The sequence below is a fragment of the Pteropus vampyrus genome, unplaced genomic scaffold, assembly GCF_000151845.1.
Source record: "Pteropus vampyrus isolate Shadow unplaced genomic scaffold, Pvam_2.0 Scaffold404, whole genome shotgun sequence".
Classification (NCBI taxonomy): domain Eukaryota; kingdom Metazoa; phylum Chordata; class Mammalia; order Chiroptera; family Pteropodidae; genus Pteropus; species Pteropus vampyrus.
The window spans coordinates 96842-113905 of record NW_011889185.1 but is presented as its reverse complement, the minus strand read 5'-3'; the positions used below and the strand labels follow the sequence as shown (position 1 = coordinate 113905).

At 39.8% G+C, this 17064-nt stretch overlaps 1 pseudogene; it reads right to left on the bottom strand.

Moving 5' to 3' along the window:
* Positions 1-13754: 13754 nt before the first annotated feature.
* On the bottom strand, positions 13755-13873 carry LOC111731861 (annotated as a pseudogene).
* Positions 13874-17064: the final 3191 nt, after the last annotated feature.

The window sequence follows — 17064 nt, the reverse complement described above, 5'->3', positions numbered from 1 at the left end:
GTGTTTACTGCTTTGACTGGAACCTAGGTTACAGACTCTCCTCTCACTTAACCCCAGTTCTTTTGGGTACAGAATCAATGAGACAAAGAATTTCGAACTGCAAATGCCCCTACTTCGGAATGAAGGGAGTAGAGAGATGAGGAAGGCATTCCGAGTTCTTCCAGGTTTGCTGGGGGAGGAGAGAGCCACCCATAGATCATTCAAATGCAAGGCAGGCCAAGATAAGAGTTCTCTGGAGGCACACTAAACTCCTGGAGGGGAGCTGGGCTAGAAGGAAATCCTGCATTTGGGGGTTTTTCCTGGCTCTATGTTCAGGATGGGAGATCCAGTTGCATTTGGGAAGCAGAGAGGCACCCCTCAGGGGTTTCCATGCTCCTAGCTCAGGGTAAGCTCACATTAAACATGTGTTGATTGGTTGAAGACAGCCCCAGACACAGCCGGCTGTGGAGCTTCTGGGGACAAGCGTGCAGTGAAGGACTGTGAAGAGTGCCTAAGTGCAACCTCTTTTCTTTCACAGAGGAGGGGACCAGAGCCAGAGGGAGGAAGTGAGCTCTGGAAGGCCACCCAGTGAGCTCCTGATAGAGCCAGGCCTTAAATCCAGCCCAGCTGTCCCCTCTCTTTCCAGGGCCTCTGGCTGCTTCCTGGAAGGAGGGATTATTAAACTGATAGACTCCAGGAGGTCTGTGAACTTGAATGGGAAAAAATTACATTTTTATTTTCACTAACCTTTAACTGAAATCTAGCAAATCTAGTGGACGTAGGAAAGAAACCATCGTGATATTGGCAGCAGCTATAACTTTGTCATCAACAGAAATCACAGATATTTTATCTTCCTTATCTCGCAGATAGCACTAAATATCATTTATACTCATCATTATTTTGAAAATCCAGAAGTTATTTTATGTTGTTATTTAATGCATTAAATAAGCACATATATGACTATATCAAAATATTTTGATGCCTATTTCAATACAATTGGCTTGCCTTGCAATTCTGTGAGATTCCATCATGTGCATTTAAAGCGAGAAGGAGTTCACAGGCTCAGCAGCCTATGGATGCCAAAGGGGTGCATGGCACAAAAAAAGATTATAAGCTCTTCTTCAGGACTGCTCTCCATGAAATACCCAGACATCTTCTGCTGTAGACTCAGTTTTATGGGATGCTTAGCACTCAGCCTTGGTGACCACAAGGCTGGGTTCCTTTCCCAGTTGTTGCTCAAGCTCTCTGAACCTCAGGTTCCATGTCCATAAAATCGGGATAATAATTGTCTCCACCTTTTAGGGCTGGTATGAGGTGAGAACACACACACAATGTTGGTATGGGGCTTGGTTCAGGGTAACCATTCACTACTTACTAGTGGTAGTGCACAAACCTGAATGTGCTGGATCTCAGGGTCTTGGGTTGACCAAACCATTTCTTTATCTTGGCCGATTCAAGAAGAAGAAAAAAAAAATCTTTGCTAATTTGTCAAATTTTTTCAAACCTCAGTTCTCAGGTATCAAAAACTATCGCCCGAAAGAGGTCACATGTCCTAAAATAACTTTTTTTAAATTTGAATTTTAATTTACATATCATAAAATGCAGTAATCTTAAGTGTACAACTCAATAAATTTTTACGTGTGTAGATTCATTTAATTACCACCCAAATCAAGATATAGAACATTTCCAGCATTCCAGAAGGGTATGGTTCCCTCTTAGCCTTTCTCAGTCAATAGTACCTAACCTCTTTAACCACGATCCTGAGTTCTACCACCATTGACTAATTTTGCCTGTTCTAGAACTTCATGTAAATTGAATCAGAATGTAGGCATTCTTTCATGCCTGGCTTTTTTCACTCTCAATGTCCGTGAGGCCCATCTGTGTTGTTGCATGTATCAGTAGCTTTTCTTTTTCATGGTTAAGTAGTATTCTATTGTGTGAATATACCACAACTTGTTTATCCATTTTCCTGTTGATGGCAATCTGGGCTGTTTACATTTTTTAACTCTTATGATTACAGTTGCTACGAATGTTTGCAAACATGTCTATGTGTGGGCATATGAACTCATTTTTCCTGGGGATTCCTAGGCATGGAATTCCTGGGTTGGAATGTTTGTTTTACTTTTAGTTCCAATTACCTTTAAAAAGATGTATTTTACTGAGTATGGGAGGTGAACACACAGTACAATATTTATGTGCCTTACTTTTAAATTGTATACCTGAAACTTACTGGATTTTCTTAACCAATATCACCATTAAAATAAATAAATAAATAAGGAAAGAAAGAAAGAAAGAAAGAAAGACAGACAGAAAGAAAGAAGGAAATGTATTTTATAAAGAATGAGGCTTAGATAGTGCAGTAAGTTTTCCCATGTTTGCTTTCCCAAAGTCACACCTGATGATTTTTCAGACACGAGGTAGCAGGAATTCCAATATTGAAGTTTTTGAAAAGTTGGTATTATTATTATTAATAACCAGAGTTTGTTTGCCAAGTATGGCTCGCTATTTCAGTCCGAGAAAGAGGCTGCAGTGAAGAAGTTAAGGAGGGTAAATTAGAAGATAGACAGTGCGGGAAAGAATTTAGGAAGGAAATTAAGAAGCCAAGGATGGGCTGCTGACACTCCAAGGGGAAGAAGGAGACAGTCCAGGTATCCTCTCTCTCCTTCCTCCTCAGACAGCCTTCCTGGCAGCAAATTCCTCAAGGTGACCACCTAGGGGCTGATCAACCTGGCCTCTGTCTCCTCAAATGCATTTTTAATTAAGCAGGTGGCATGTCACAGCTCAGTCGCCTTTTACTACCAGGCTCCTGCCTCTCACTCTTAACAAATAGCTTCTTCACAGGAGGGAGGTTTTCTGTAAACCCCAACTCCAGGGCCTCCAATTAAGTAACAGCTTTATACCTAGTACCTTCTTAATCAGGGTGAACCCCAGGTGGCTGACGCCAGGCAGGCTTTTTCTAAAACTGTGAATCTCAAAGTGTGGTCCCTGAACCGGCAGTATTGGCACAACCTGGGAACTTGTGAGAAAAGCCAATTCCTGGGTCCCACCCCAGACCTCAGAATGAGAAATTCAGGAGATGGGGCCCAGGAATGGATATTTTAACAATCTTTTCAGGGGATTCTAATGCCCACTAGGGTTTGAGAACCATTCATCTACCCAAGTTTACAACTGTGGCCTCACAATGAAATCACCTGGGGATTTAAAAATAGTGCTGCTGGGTCCACCCTCGGGGAGGCTGATGTCATTGGTCTGGGATGTGGTCTGGCCATATGCATTTTAAAGGCTCACTAGGTAATTCCAGTGTGCCGCCAAGAGGGAAAATTTTGCATCTAGGAGAAATATCTTTTGTTCTATTATCTCCCTCTGCTTCCTGGGGCCTTGGTTTAATGCCTCTAGGATTCACTGTGTGCTGAGGCCAGCTTCAACCTGCACACAGAACAGATGGTGTACATTTCCTCTCAATTCTGCATTCAGTGATGTCATGTTGGTGGCTTGAAATCATCTATGGTGGGAGTGTTTAACCACGGAAATAAGCAAATGCTACAAATCATGGCTGTCAGGCCCAGAGAATCTTTTTATTCATTAGCAACTCACTACTGGGCAGGTACCCTGCTTGGGGCACCCAGCCCTGGCTCCAGATGGGGAAGGTCAGACCTCAGGCTGAGCAGGACTCACTTGCCAGGCCGGAGGGCCCAATACAAATGATAAAAGTTAGTGAAGGGCCATCTAGAACTCTCTTATCCCTTAGGATCAAAATTCAGGTAAAACACAGTAATAGGGCTAGCTACATAATTTGGGGACCCAGTACAAAATGAAAATTAAGACCCTTTGTTCAAAAATCAAGGAAAAAAGTGCCATTAAAAGTATTAAAAAGGTTTTTCCTTCTTCAGTCTCTTTCAACCAGTCGAGTTTTATTTTTTTTTCATTTGCTACAATGTCATGTTCTCTTGAGTACAGAGATACCCCTGGGGTCAAGTGTAGGCCCTAACAGGTGCCTGGGGGTCCCATTTCACCATTCTGTGCTCTTGGCCCACTAGCCGCTGGGTTCCCCTTTTCCCTAGCCAGACCTACTTGCGGGGTCCTGGCTGTGGGCAGGGAAGTCAGTCTCCCCTTACCAAAGGACTACCCTAAGGGATTGCTGCCTCACTGAAAGGGTGTGCTTGGTACCCAAATGGGGGTGGGTGAAGGGCAGGCCCTGGCCTAGTTGACCTGCTGGATGCCCTGTGGTACTACCAGCCTGGGGTGGGCATGGCCTCCACCATGCCCCATTCCACCATCCTGGGAGTGCCTATGGCACTCCAAACCTCTCGCCAGGAGTAGAGAATAAAAGTGTTCGCTGGGTGGGTGGGCAAGAGGTGGAACTGTGTGTGAGCTGAGGCTCCAAGCCTCTAACTCATGCTCTATTGTCCTATTAGACTTTACTTATACAAAACACAAATCTAAAGGTAAAATTATTCAGAATTTCAAGATGGCCACTTCAGAGCATTAAATCCCAAGCAACAGGACCCTTCTGAGCCTGGGGCCCTGTGTGACTACACTGATCACATACCTATGGAGCTGGCCCTGCATAGTGGTATGACTAATGCTCAAGAGATTTAGTTTTGCAAGACTTGCTCCTAGAGGGGTTGCCTATTTCTCTTCAGTACTTAGCAACCAACTTAGAGTGCCAACACCACTAGCCGAACACCCATCATGGAGTGATGGGGGTCCATGAGAATACATTCAACTCACTCCTGGACAAAATTAGGACACAGTGTAGCCATTATTGATTTTTCTGTATAGAGTGAACTTTTCATTAAAACAATCACATAAATTATTTAACTAAGCCCCATACAACAGTTTTTGGTAGTGTATAACCAAAAGGGACAAAATCAGTCAAGGCCTTGAAAAAGAACTATAGAGCTTATGGCACATGACTTGAGGGGGTTGGGGGCTCATGACTTAATCTGTTTTTTCTCTAGAACATTGGGATCACATATGATCTTATCCCTTCCATTTCTGAAACTGTTTTCATGGCAGCTCGGGCATCGGGAGCCACTATATTTGAAATGAGACCATTTTCAACTCCATCCTAATTATCCACTCATACCTTTGTTACCCTGATTTTAAAAGAGCAACAGCTGCCCTCTGCTCCCAGGCGTTTTGTCAGCTGCAGGCTGTCCTCACTCCCTTTTTTCTGCTTTGGTCAGAAAGGGGTGGGGCTGGATTAGGAGTAAGGACAATTGAAAAAATGCTACCCTTTTGCAAGATATTGCATAAACTGCTCAAGCCACTTCCCAGCAAGCAGAAGGATTTCTCTGGGAACTAAATTCTTTACTTCTTTCAGTAACTCATTCCCCACTGTTGTGCTGGCCTGGATGGAAAAGTGATTTTTGCATTGAATAGCTAATTATTATAGTTAAGTAGCCAACACACTTAACAGCTTAAAACCTGCTTGGGCCTTTGGATTTTTAAAGGGATTTTTACCACTTGTCTTCCTAAATTTTGCCACGTTTAAAATTGCAGTACATTTGAATGAAACAGGATGGTTTAAAAAAAAAAAACACAAAACAATAGGTTATACAGTAGTTCTCTTGCATGTGTGCCTTTTTTTTTTTTTTTGAGATTCTGGTGTAAAAAGCCATTGCTTCTGCGGGGAGGAGGAGGGTGGAGGCCTTACGTTGACTGCCGAGAGCCTAATGCTACATCTGCCTTTTGTCTCCAGCCTTTTGTCTCTAGCCATCTTGGGTGGAGGGCTACTGCTCATGAGGTTAATTGCCCAGTCGTAACTCTCGTCGTTAAAATTCAAGAGGTGTGTGCTGGAAGACACTTGAGGTAGATGAACTGTCCTGTAACTTTTTATATATTTCCCCCTCCATTTGTGTTCCCACACTACTGTTGGCCTAAGGCAATTAGAATTCAGTGAGGCCAGGCCATCTTTCCTCTGCTGGTTTGGGGGGCCCACGCAAGTTCCCATCTGGTCTCGTGTTAACTCTTGCTTCCAGCCACAAAGGGTTTGCATTTTCAATTAAAAAATAATACCACCTCCTCCTATTCTTATATCCACAGGTCCAATTTAAAATAACATCTAATTGTTTGATCATCATTTTTTTTTTCTTTTCCAGTGCCTTTCATGCTCCTTTTGAAATTTATCTTCTTTGGTTCAATAATTCACAGTGGTTGAACTTGATTTTTTCTCCAATGCAATATAAAACAAGAGCTAAAAAAAAAAAAAGCCCAAAAGAGTGTTCTTTCTGGCCAAGATTCTTCAAACTGGTCAGCAAATGGCCTCCTTATTTGCTCTGTCACTTGGAATCCTCCACTTCCCTTGTGTTGCCATCTCGTGAACATTTGAAAGAAAAATGGAGAATGAGAAAACTTAATCTGCCAGTGCCACGTAGGCACAGCCTCTCTGTGGGGAAGCTCTAATTTCACTGACTGTGTTTCTTCTCTCATTTAGGGCTAACAGTCCGACCAGATCAGATTCTTAGTGTTGAGAAGTAAGCCAGCAGAGCCCGCAGGTAAGGTAGGAAGGAAACCAGTAACAGGGGAACATTGTACAGGAGTATGGAGTCTGTTTTCATTGGAGCAACCATGGCCTGTTGTCTTTCCTTCACTTCCATCCCCTCTCTCCACTGCCTCTGCCATACATTGGATAGGATCTGTTAGCAGAGGTGAGCTGGAGTGGTTTGTGTTGACTCCTGACAGACAATTGTACACATTTCTTCCCAGCTTCCTACTGATATCACATTTGTAGCTTAATAGCAGTCACCAAGGGAGTGTTTACACTATGGAAATTGGCAAACATTAACAATCAAGGCTTTTTAATTTTTGAGGGATCAGTGGCATTAAAAATCAAAGTTCAACCATGTAAACTTGAAGATATAATTGTCCTTATTAAGAGATTCATGAATTAGGCAGCATCCCATCTAGCAACTAGAGGGGGGCTCTTAGGGGTTATACAAAATACAAGCTTTTTATAGAAAAAAGGGTGATGCAAGGGAGCTATTAATAAAAGAAAATAAAGGATCTTTTTTTGGGCCAGGACATCTTTTTTGAGGGGAAGAGACCTGGAAGGGTTTTTATCATGCAGATTGCTTCTTCTTTCTATGGGGCATGGAGGATGGTCCACGCGACAGATTACTTCTTGGTGCTTGAGCAGAAAATTCCAGACTGGTTGATTAAGATTATATTTCTTGGAGAGGCTGAAACTACAATTAGATCAGGTATTAAATCTAGGTTTAGTATCATGGGCTTTTAGCATGAATGACATTTTGGGCTGGTAAACCGTAGCTTACCAGCTACCATTGTCTGTGGTGCTTGGCATCCACTGCCACCTCTATTTGTGTGCCTTCCTGTAGGGCAGAAGCTAGAAAGCTAAAAAACAACAACCAAAAAAAAAAAAAAACCAAAACAACAACAACCAAAAAAACCCCACAATGTTCTAGACTCCCTTGCAACTTCAGTTCTGGATGTGAAATAAGTTCTGTCAATTGAATGTGCATGTTCTGACTGCCCAAGATTTGAGTGATGGAAGTGAGGTGGTGGTCATATTCTTGTGCTTTTGATTGGTTTCCTATATGCAAATAAGGTTGTGGAGTTGTGAAGTTATCTGTGGCAGTATTCTGCTACCCAGTTTCTAGATTGACCTCCTTAGATTAAAGCTCTACTATGTTTTTGAATTCAGTAATCTCAGATTCCCACTTTTCTGATTGTGGCTGAGAGAGTAGCTCCCCAGAGGGTCAGTCCTGCCATGTCCTGTGGTCATTCCTGGAGGCCTTGCATAAATGTCTTCTCCACAATCTTTTCAATGATGTTGTTAGCACTCAATTCTCCATATTAAATCCCTTCCTGTTAAAATACCCAAGGTGAGTCTGTTCCCTGCAGTGAACTCTGCCCCTCCCCTGCCTCTGGATTCTGCTTCTTCTATTCTTTCCTCCCTTACATCCACCCTGTTAGAATGTTCTGTCCTCAATTTCTCACACACCCTTAGATTCCGTTCTCACTTGCAGAAATTGTATCTCTCCTTTATGACCCTTTCCAAATGCTAACTCCTTTTGGGTACACAAATAAATCATCTCCCTTTATAGATTATAAATTTCTTGAAGGCAAAGACTGGTGATATGAGCCTTTCTCACATAGTCACAGGGCAGAGGTATTTAATAAATACCTGAATGCATAATTGAACAAACTAATTAATGTGTGTACGAATGGTACCAAAACATTATTGATCTCTGACCTCAAATTCCTGCCTTGCTCTATTCTGATCCTCCTTCTCCATCACACATTGTTCAGTGGAAAAAGTACCAGCCCTGGGCTCAGACACCAACTCTGCACTTAACTCATTTGATGACATTGGAAAAGTTACTCTGTAAGTGGTTTCCTCATCTGTAAAATGAGGCCAGTTTTCATAATACCTACTTTTCAAGGTTATTGAGAGGATTAAACTAGACAAATGGAAATTCTTGCTTTAGTCACTTTTTGCTCAGCCAGCCCAGGTTTGTGGACTGGAATTCACTACCTTTAGAGTTAGGCGGCCTTCTGTGTGAATTCTGGCTCTGGTCCCCCCACCCACTTGCTTTGAGTCCTGGTGCAAGTTAATACACTTCTCTGATTCTCCATTTCTTTGTAAAAGGAGTGAAAAAGCATCCCTTCCTCACTCAGGAGCTGTAGGACTCCAGGTGTCTGTATCTGGTACTTCATGTGCTTGCAACATCACTATTGTATAGAGGTTCTGACACTTAGTAACTTCTTAATGAATGTGAATTCTCTCTACACTGGCAAATTCATATCCCGGAGAGATGAGGAGTCTAGCTATTTGGAGATGAGGTTTTAGCACCCTGAGTCATCTGTTGTTTTGTGCTGTTTTTCCTTTCCTTTTTCCCCTTCCCTTTGGAGCTGTCAGTGCTGACAGAGACTGGCAGAATTGCAGCACCAAGCTAAAGTTCCAAAAGAACATTTTTTTCGCTCCAACCAGGTTAAGTGACATCATCTGCATCAATGTAGAATGTTTCAATTGCAATTGATGATGTTATATGTCAATTATGTCTCAATAAACATCAGCAACAAAGAAATTGGTGGGAAAAACCTATCGAAACTTCTTAGGCCCCCAAGAGTAAAAAGTGAAGCAGAGTAGGGTTCTAGGGGGTAATTCAGAGTTACAATTCTATCACCACCCAAGTTCTTGGCTTTGCTCCCTTGGGCAAGCTCCCTCTCCAGCTCTGTGGTTGCCCTATGGGCTTCCAGCCCACCCCTTGTGGCTTTCAGATGGTGGTACCTCTAGGCCTATACACAGATAGCATCTAATCCTGTAGAAGAGAAAAAAGTTCTTTCTTCAAATCCTGGGCAAACATTTGCTTCCATCTCACTAGCTCTGGAATGAAGCCGAACATCAGAAACATTCATTTGACTAAGACTCTCAGGGCCTACCCCTGGGTTTGGGGATGTGGGAGGTCAAATTTCTAAAAATAACCCCCCAAGATCCCATGCTTTTTAATCCCCGGAAGCTGTAAATATCATAAAATTTCACCCCTGTGATTGTGTTATATATATGTTTTTAAATTTTAAAAAGTTATTTTATTAGAGTTTTATTAATAATTGGATTATAAAATATATTTTAACATAATTATGGACTACTTCCATTAATATAAAGATAATTTTTACTTTTACCCAATTTTATTTTTTCTTTATTTTTTCTTTATATATTTATTTTTTTAATTGAAGAAATGATTTAAATTTTTTCCCCATCTACTACCCCGCTCTCCCTCTCCCTCCCCTCCCCTCTGGTAACCATTAGTCCATTGTCCATGTCCATAAGTCTCTGTTTGCCCTGCTCATTTGTTGCTTTTAGGTTTATATCCAACATGTAAGTGATTTCATGTGATTTTCAACTTTTTCTGTCTGGCTTATTTTGCTTAGTATGATTATTTCAAGGTCCATCCATGTTGTTGCAAATGGCAGTATTTCATCTCTTCTTATGGCTGAGTAATATCCCATTGTATATATGTACCACAGCTTCTTCGTCCAATCATCTATCATAGGACACTTAACTTGCTTCCATGTTCTGGCCACCATGAATAATGCTGCTATGAACATCAGTGTGTAAATATCTTTTCAGATATGAGTTTTCAAGCCTTTGGGTTAAATACCCAGTAGAGGGATTGCTGGATCACATGGTAGATCAATTCTTAGTTTTTTGAGGAACCTCCATACTGTTTTCCATAGTGGCTGTACCAATTTGCAGTCCCACCAGCAGTGTATGAGGGTTCCTTTTTCTCTGCATCCTCACCAACGTTTGTTATTGCTTGTCCTGTTGATTATAGCTATTCTAACAGGTGTGATATGGTATCTCATTGTGGATTGACTTGCATTTCCCTAATAGCTAGCGATGTTGAGCATCTTTTCAAATATTCGTTGGCCATTTGTATGTCCCCTAGAGAGAAATGTCTGTTCAGGTCCTCTGCCCATTTTTCGATTGGATCATTTGTTTTTATGTTGTTATTGAGTTGTATGAGTTCTTAGTATGTTTTGGATATTATGCCCCTATCAGAGGCATTGTTTGGAAATATATTTTCCCATTCGAATGATTGTCTCTTTACCTTGTTGACGGTTTCTTTTGCTGAGCAGAAGCTTTTTAGTTTGATGTAGTCCCATTCATTTATTTTAGCTTTTACTACCCTTGCCTTTGAGGTCAAATTTGTAAAATCCTCTTTAAGTCCAAGGTCCTTGAGTTTCATTCCTATGTTTTCTTCTATGCATTTTATTGTTTCAAGTCTTATATTCAGGTCCTTAATCTATTTTGAGTTAATTTTGGTGTGTGGTGATAGACAACAATCTAGTTTCATTCTTTTGCAGGTGGCTTTCTAGTTTTCCCTGCACCATTTATTGAAGAAGCTTTCCTTTCTCCACTGTATGTTTTTGGCTTTTTTGTTGAAAATTATTTGCCCATGGAAATATGCGTTTACTTCTGGACTCTAGATTCTATTCTACTGGTCTGTGTGTGTCTGTTTTGCTGCCAATACCATGCCATTTTGATTACTGTCGCTTTGTACTATAATTTGAAGTTGGGCAGAGTAATGCCTCCAGCCTCATTCTTTTTTCTCAGGATAGCTTTGGCAATTTGGGGTCTTTTGTGCTTCCATACAAATCTGATAATTTTTTGTTCCATTTCTTTAAAAAATGCCGATGAGATTTTGATGAGGATTGCATTAAATCTGTATAATGCTTTAGGTAATAAGGTCATTTTAAGTATGTTGATGCTTTCAATCCAAGAACATGAAATATCTTTCCATTTCTTTGTATCTTCTTTGATTTCTTTTAACAGGGTCTTATAGTTTTCATTATATAGGTCCTTCACATATTTTGTTAGATTTATTCCTAGGTATTTTATTCTTTTGTTGCAATTGCAAAAGGAATTATTTTTTCCACTTCTTTTTCTGACACTTCGTTATTAGAGTATAGGAACGCTATGGATTTTTGAACGTTGATTTTGTATGCAGAAACTTTACTGTATTTGCTTATTGTTTCTAGTAGTGCTTTTGTGGAGTCTTTAGGATTTTCTATATAGAGAATCAGGTCATCCACAACTAGTGACAGTTTGACTTCTTTGTTTCCTATTTGGATGTCTTTTATATCTTTCTCTTGTCTGATTGCACTCGCTAGGGCCACTAATGTTATATTGGATAACAGTGGCGATAATGGACAGCCTTGTCTTGTTCCTGATCTTAGAAGGAAGCTGTTTAGTTTTTCACCATTAAGTATAACGTTGGCTGAGGGTTTGTCACATATGACCTTTATTATATTAAGGTATTTTCCTTCTATACCGATGTTGTTAAGTGTTTTGATCATAAATGGGTGAGATATCTTATCAAAGGCTTTTATTGCATCTATTGATATGATCATATGATTCTTATTTTTTAATTTGTGTATATGGTGCATGACATTAATTGATTTGCATATGTTGGACCATCTCTGTGCCCCTGGGATTAAGCCAACTTGATCATGGTGTATAATCTTTTTAATATGTTGTTGTATTCAATTCGCTAGTGTCTTATTTAGGATTTTTGCATCTGTGTTCATGAGAGATATTGGTCTATAGTTTTCTTTTTTGTGTTATCTTTACCAGGTTTTGGTATCAGAGTAATATTGGCTTCATAAAATGAGTTGGCAAGTACTGCCTCCTCTTTGACTTTTTGGAAGAGTTTGAGGAGAATACGTATCAAATCTTCTTTGAATGTTTGGTAGAATTCACTGGTGAAGCCATCTGGTCCTGGACTTTTAGTTTTTGGTAGGTTTTTGATGATTGTTTCAATTTCCATACTGCTGATTGGTCTATATAGATTTTCCAGATCTTCTTGATTCAGTCTAGGAAGGTTGTATTTTTCTAAGTACTGGTCCATTTCTTATAGGTTATTAAATTTGGTGTTATATACTTTTTCATAGTATTCTTGCATGATGCTTTGTATTTCTGTGGTGTCTGTCGTAATTTCCCCTCTTTCATTCCTGATTTTGTTTATTTGTGTCCTTCCTCTTTTTTCTTTAGTGAGTCTAGCCAGGAGTTTGTCAATTTTATTAACCTTCTCAAAGGACCAGCTCTTTGTTGTATTTATTTTTTTCCATTTTTTTTTCAATTTTACTTATTTCTGCTCTAATTTTGATTATTTCTTTCCTTCTGCTGAGTTTAGGCTTCATTTGTTCTTCCTTTTCTAGTTTTTAAGATGAAGCATTAGGTTGTTTATTTGGACTCGTTCTTGTTTTTGGAGATAGGCCTGTAATGATATGAACTTTCCTCTTATGACCGCTTTTGCCGTGTCCCAAAAGTTTTGATATGTTGTACTATCATTATCATTCATTTCTATGTATCTCCTGATCTCTCTTTTTATTTCTTCTCTGACCCTGTTATTCTTCAGTAGTATGTTGTTTAATCTCCATGTATTTGTGGTTCTTTCCACTTTCTTTTTACCGTTGATCTCTAGTTTCAAAGCATTATGATCAGAGAATATGGTTCGTATGATTTTAACCCTCATATTTTTTGAGGCTATGTCTGTGTCCCAGTATGTGGTCAATCATTGAGAATGTTCCATGTGCACTAAAGAAGAATGTATAAACAGCTGTTTTGGGATGGAAGGCTCTGTAAATGTCAATTATGTCCAGTTGGTCTAATGTGTCATTTAAGGATGTTCTTTCCTTATTGATATTCTGTTTGGATGATCTGTCCATATCTGACAGTGAGGTATTTAGATCCCCTACAATGATAGTGTTTTGGTCTGTTTCTCCCTTTAGTTCTGTTAGTAATTGCTTTATATATTTTGGGGCTCCTTGATTGGGAGCATAGATATTATTAAGTGTTATGTCTTCTTGGTGCATGATTCTCTTTATCATTATGAAGTGTCCCTCAGTATCTTCCTTTACATTTTTTATTTTGAAGTCCATTTCATCTGATATTAGTACCGCCACTCCCGCTTTTCTCTGAATGCCATTTGCTTGAAATATCATTTTCCACCCTTTCACTTTGAGTCTATACTTGTCTTTGGAACTGAGATGTGTCTCCTGGAGGCAGCATATGGCTGGGTTTTGTTTTTTGATCCAATCTGCAACTCTGTGCCTTTTCATTGGTGAGTTCAGTCCATTTACATTTAGGGTGATTATTGAAATACGAAGTCTTCTTATAGCCATTTTATCTTTTGCTTTCTGGTAGCTTGGTGTTTCCATTGCTTCCTTGTCCTTGTGTTTCTGTTTTCTTTATTTTGGTTGGCTTTTGTGAGTTTTTCCTCTGGTCCTTCATTTTTTTTTTTTAATGCCTACAATATCTGGTATTCCTAGGTGGTCTCCCATCCAAGTACTAACCAGGCCTGACCGTGCTTAGCTTCCAAGATCAGATGAGATCAAGCATGTTCAAGGTGGCATGGCTGTAGACACCCTCTCTCTGGTCCTTCTTGTTTTATGTTATATACTTCAGTTGTGAATCTTTGGCGTGTGGTTACCATTACAAATATGTAAAAGAGAGTTATATATATACAGTCATCCCTTTTCTTCTGCACATGCTTTATCTCCATTCCCCTTTGTGAATTTGGATCTTTGAATCCTCCCCTTTTCAGTCATTGTTGTCTCATTTTGTCCCTATGTATGCTGAGCGTTCATTACTATCTTGCTATAGCAAATCTCTTCTTATTTTTAAGCTTATAATGCCCTGGTCCTAGTAAGGGTTGTGTGCCTCCGCTTCGATCAGCCTGCTAGTCACCTTACTCCTAATTATGTATTTTTTTTTGTCATTTTGTTTTAGGTGAGCTGATGCCTTTTAGCATTTCCTGTAGTGCAGCCCTCATAGTGGAGAATTCCCTCAATTTTTGTATGTTTGGAAATGTCTTTATTTCTCCTTCATATCTAAAGTAGAGCTTAGCTGGATACATTATTCTTGGTTGGTAGTTCCTTTCATTTAATGGTTTGAATATTTGATTCCACTCCTTTCTGGCTTGTAAGGTTTGTGCTGAGAAGTTCGACTATAATCTAGTGGGTTTTCCTTTATGGGTTACCATCTTCTGTTCCCTGGTTGCCCTGAGAATTCTGTCTTTGTCATTGATTTATTTATTTTTTCTTTATTTTTAGGCGAGGCAACCCTTCGTTGACCTCACAGATTGCAAAGACCTTGTCAGCTTACAATCCCTTATTTTTTAGTTTTTACACCTACAGCCCTTTGTCTTCCTAGGTCGTCTCCCATCCAAGTACTAACCAGGCCCGACCATGCTTAGCTTCCGAGATCAGATGGGATGAGGCTCGTTCAGGGTAGCATGGCTGTAGACTATTGTTGATTTTTGATAATTTTAATACAATGTGTCTTGGTGAAGTCCTTTTTGGGTTGAGATAATTGGGCATTCTGTTGACTTCTTGAATTTCAAGCTCCAGCTCATTCCTTAGATTTGGAAAATTCTTGTCAACTATTATTCTGAAAATGCTTTCTATTCCCTATTCCTTTTCCTCTCCTTCAATAATTCCTATTGTTCTTATGTTTCCTCTCCTGATTGTATCAGCCAGTTCTTGTATTTCTCTTTTGTTATATTTCATTCTTTGGTTTCTCTCTTCTTCTTTCTGATTTATTTCTAGATTTCTATCTTTGATATCACTGATCCTTTCCTCCACTTGGTTGACTCTATTCCCCAAGTTTATTATTTCATTTTTCAACTCTTGCAGTGTGTTCTTTATCTCCAGAAGGTCTATTGTGTTCTTTTTGAGGGTTTCAATCTCCTTGCTAAAGAACTCATTCTGCTCATTTGTTTTTTCAATTTCTGAAATTGTTGATATGATTAGTTTCAGATCTCATCGAATTTTTTTTAGAAGTACCGTCCTGAATTCTCTGTCATTTAAGTCGTAAGCTTATTTTCTGGAGATTTTTCTCTTTCTTTCTGAGATGCCTTGTCACCTTGGTTGTTCATGGTGTTTAATGGACTATTTTTTCTGCCTGGGCATTAATGAAAGTGTATTCTAAGGTTTTTTTTTTTTTCCAGAAAGAAGATTTCTGGAAAATCTAATGGTCTATATAATGGTCCCTAGCCTGTTGCAAAGAAGGTGTTTTTCTTTTGGTTTCCAGTAGGCGGCGTCTAAGCCTCTTGGATCTCTGCTTTATATAAAGTCTTAATAATGTCTTTTTTTTCCTTATAGATATTTAATCATGCTTGCTACCCTGTCTCAGTTCCTGTCAGTGTTAGTGATAGTTTCGATAGCGTTTGCTCAGATTGCCTTGGGGCTCTGCGTCATTCAGTCTTGGAGGGTATGTGGGGAGGGGCCCTCTGGGTTGGGGGATGGGGGCTGTGGTTCAGCGTAGGTTTTACAACCGCTGCTGGTAAAAATCAACTGTTTTTTCTCTGCCATCCCCGCTTTTCTGCTGTCCCCATTTCTCTGCCTTCTACCCTGATGACTGGGCCCTGCTGCTGGCCATGTGGAGCTCACAGCACTCCAAGGCTGGGCTGTTCAGGGAACTCACTACTCCTTCTCCCCTCCTGCTCCTCCTACAAATAGCTCTGGTGGTCGGGAGAGGCAACTTCTTTATTTCTCTCAGTCCAGCACCCAACACCCGGGGTTCTGACCTGTGGTAGCTCTTATGCGCAGATCCCACGCACAGATGATCTGGTGTGCAGTTTGGGTGGTTTTTTTTTGTTGAATTTTAGATGTTCAAATTATTGTTGTTTCAAGGGGAGAGACTCTGGGACATCTCACTCTGCCATGTTTCTCTGATGGTGTTATGTTATATAACACAGTTGATCTTGAAAAAAGGAAATGATTGGGGAAGGGGGAACTAATGTAATCAAAGAGTCCTTAAAAGCAGAGAACTTTCTCTAGTTGGTGGCAGAAGAGAAAGGAGAAGGAAAAATCATAGAAATTCAAAGCATGAAGAAAACTTGATGTGCTCTGGCTGTCTTGAAGGTGGAAGGTGCTGGGTGAAAAATGTGAGGTGGAATTAGGTTCTGCCAACAACCTGAAGGTGCTTGGAGTAGATTCTCTTCCAGAGTTTCCAGAAAGGAATGTGATACCTTTATTTCAGCCTTGTGAGCTTCTAAGCAGAGAATCCTGCTGAGCCACTCTGTGCTCGGGTTTCTGACCCATAGAAACTGTGAGCTAATAAATGGGTAGTGTTTTAAGCAGCTAAGTTTGTGGTAATTTGTTACACAGCAATAAAGAAAACAAACCAAAAACCTAATACAGGGGATTAGGCAACCTTCTGCCAAATACATAGTTGAGAATGAGGAAAGAGTGGTCTCCTAGTAGGGTTGCTAGATAAATAAAAATCCAAGATACTCAAAAAAAAAAAAAAAAAAAGCAAGATACTCAGTTAGATTTGAATTTTGGATAAATCATTAATATTTTTTAGTATAAGTATATTCCTAGTTTGAATTTAAGATAAACAATAAACTTTTTTTTTAGTATAAGTATATCCTGTGTAATATTTGGTATATACTTATAATGAAAATTACTCATTAAACAATTGAACAAATAACAACTGAAATTCAAATTTCACAGTCTAAGTTACATGGAAAGTCCACATGTAGGCATTCTGGTCACAGCTGACTTCCCAGATAGATAGCCAGCACTAACTGCCAACCCATGCATTTACCA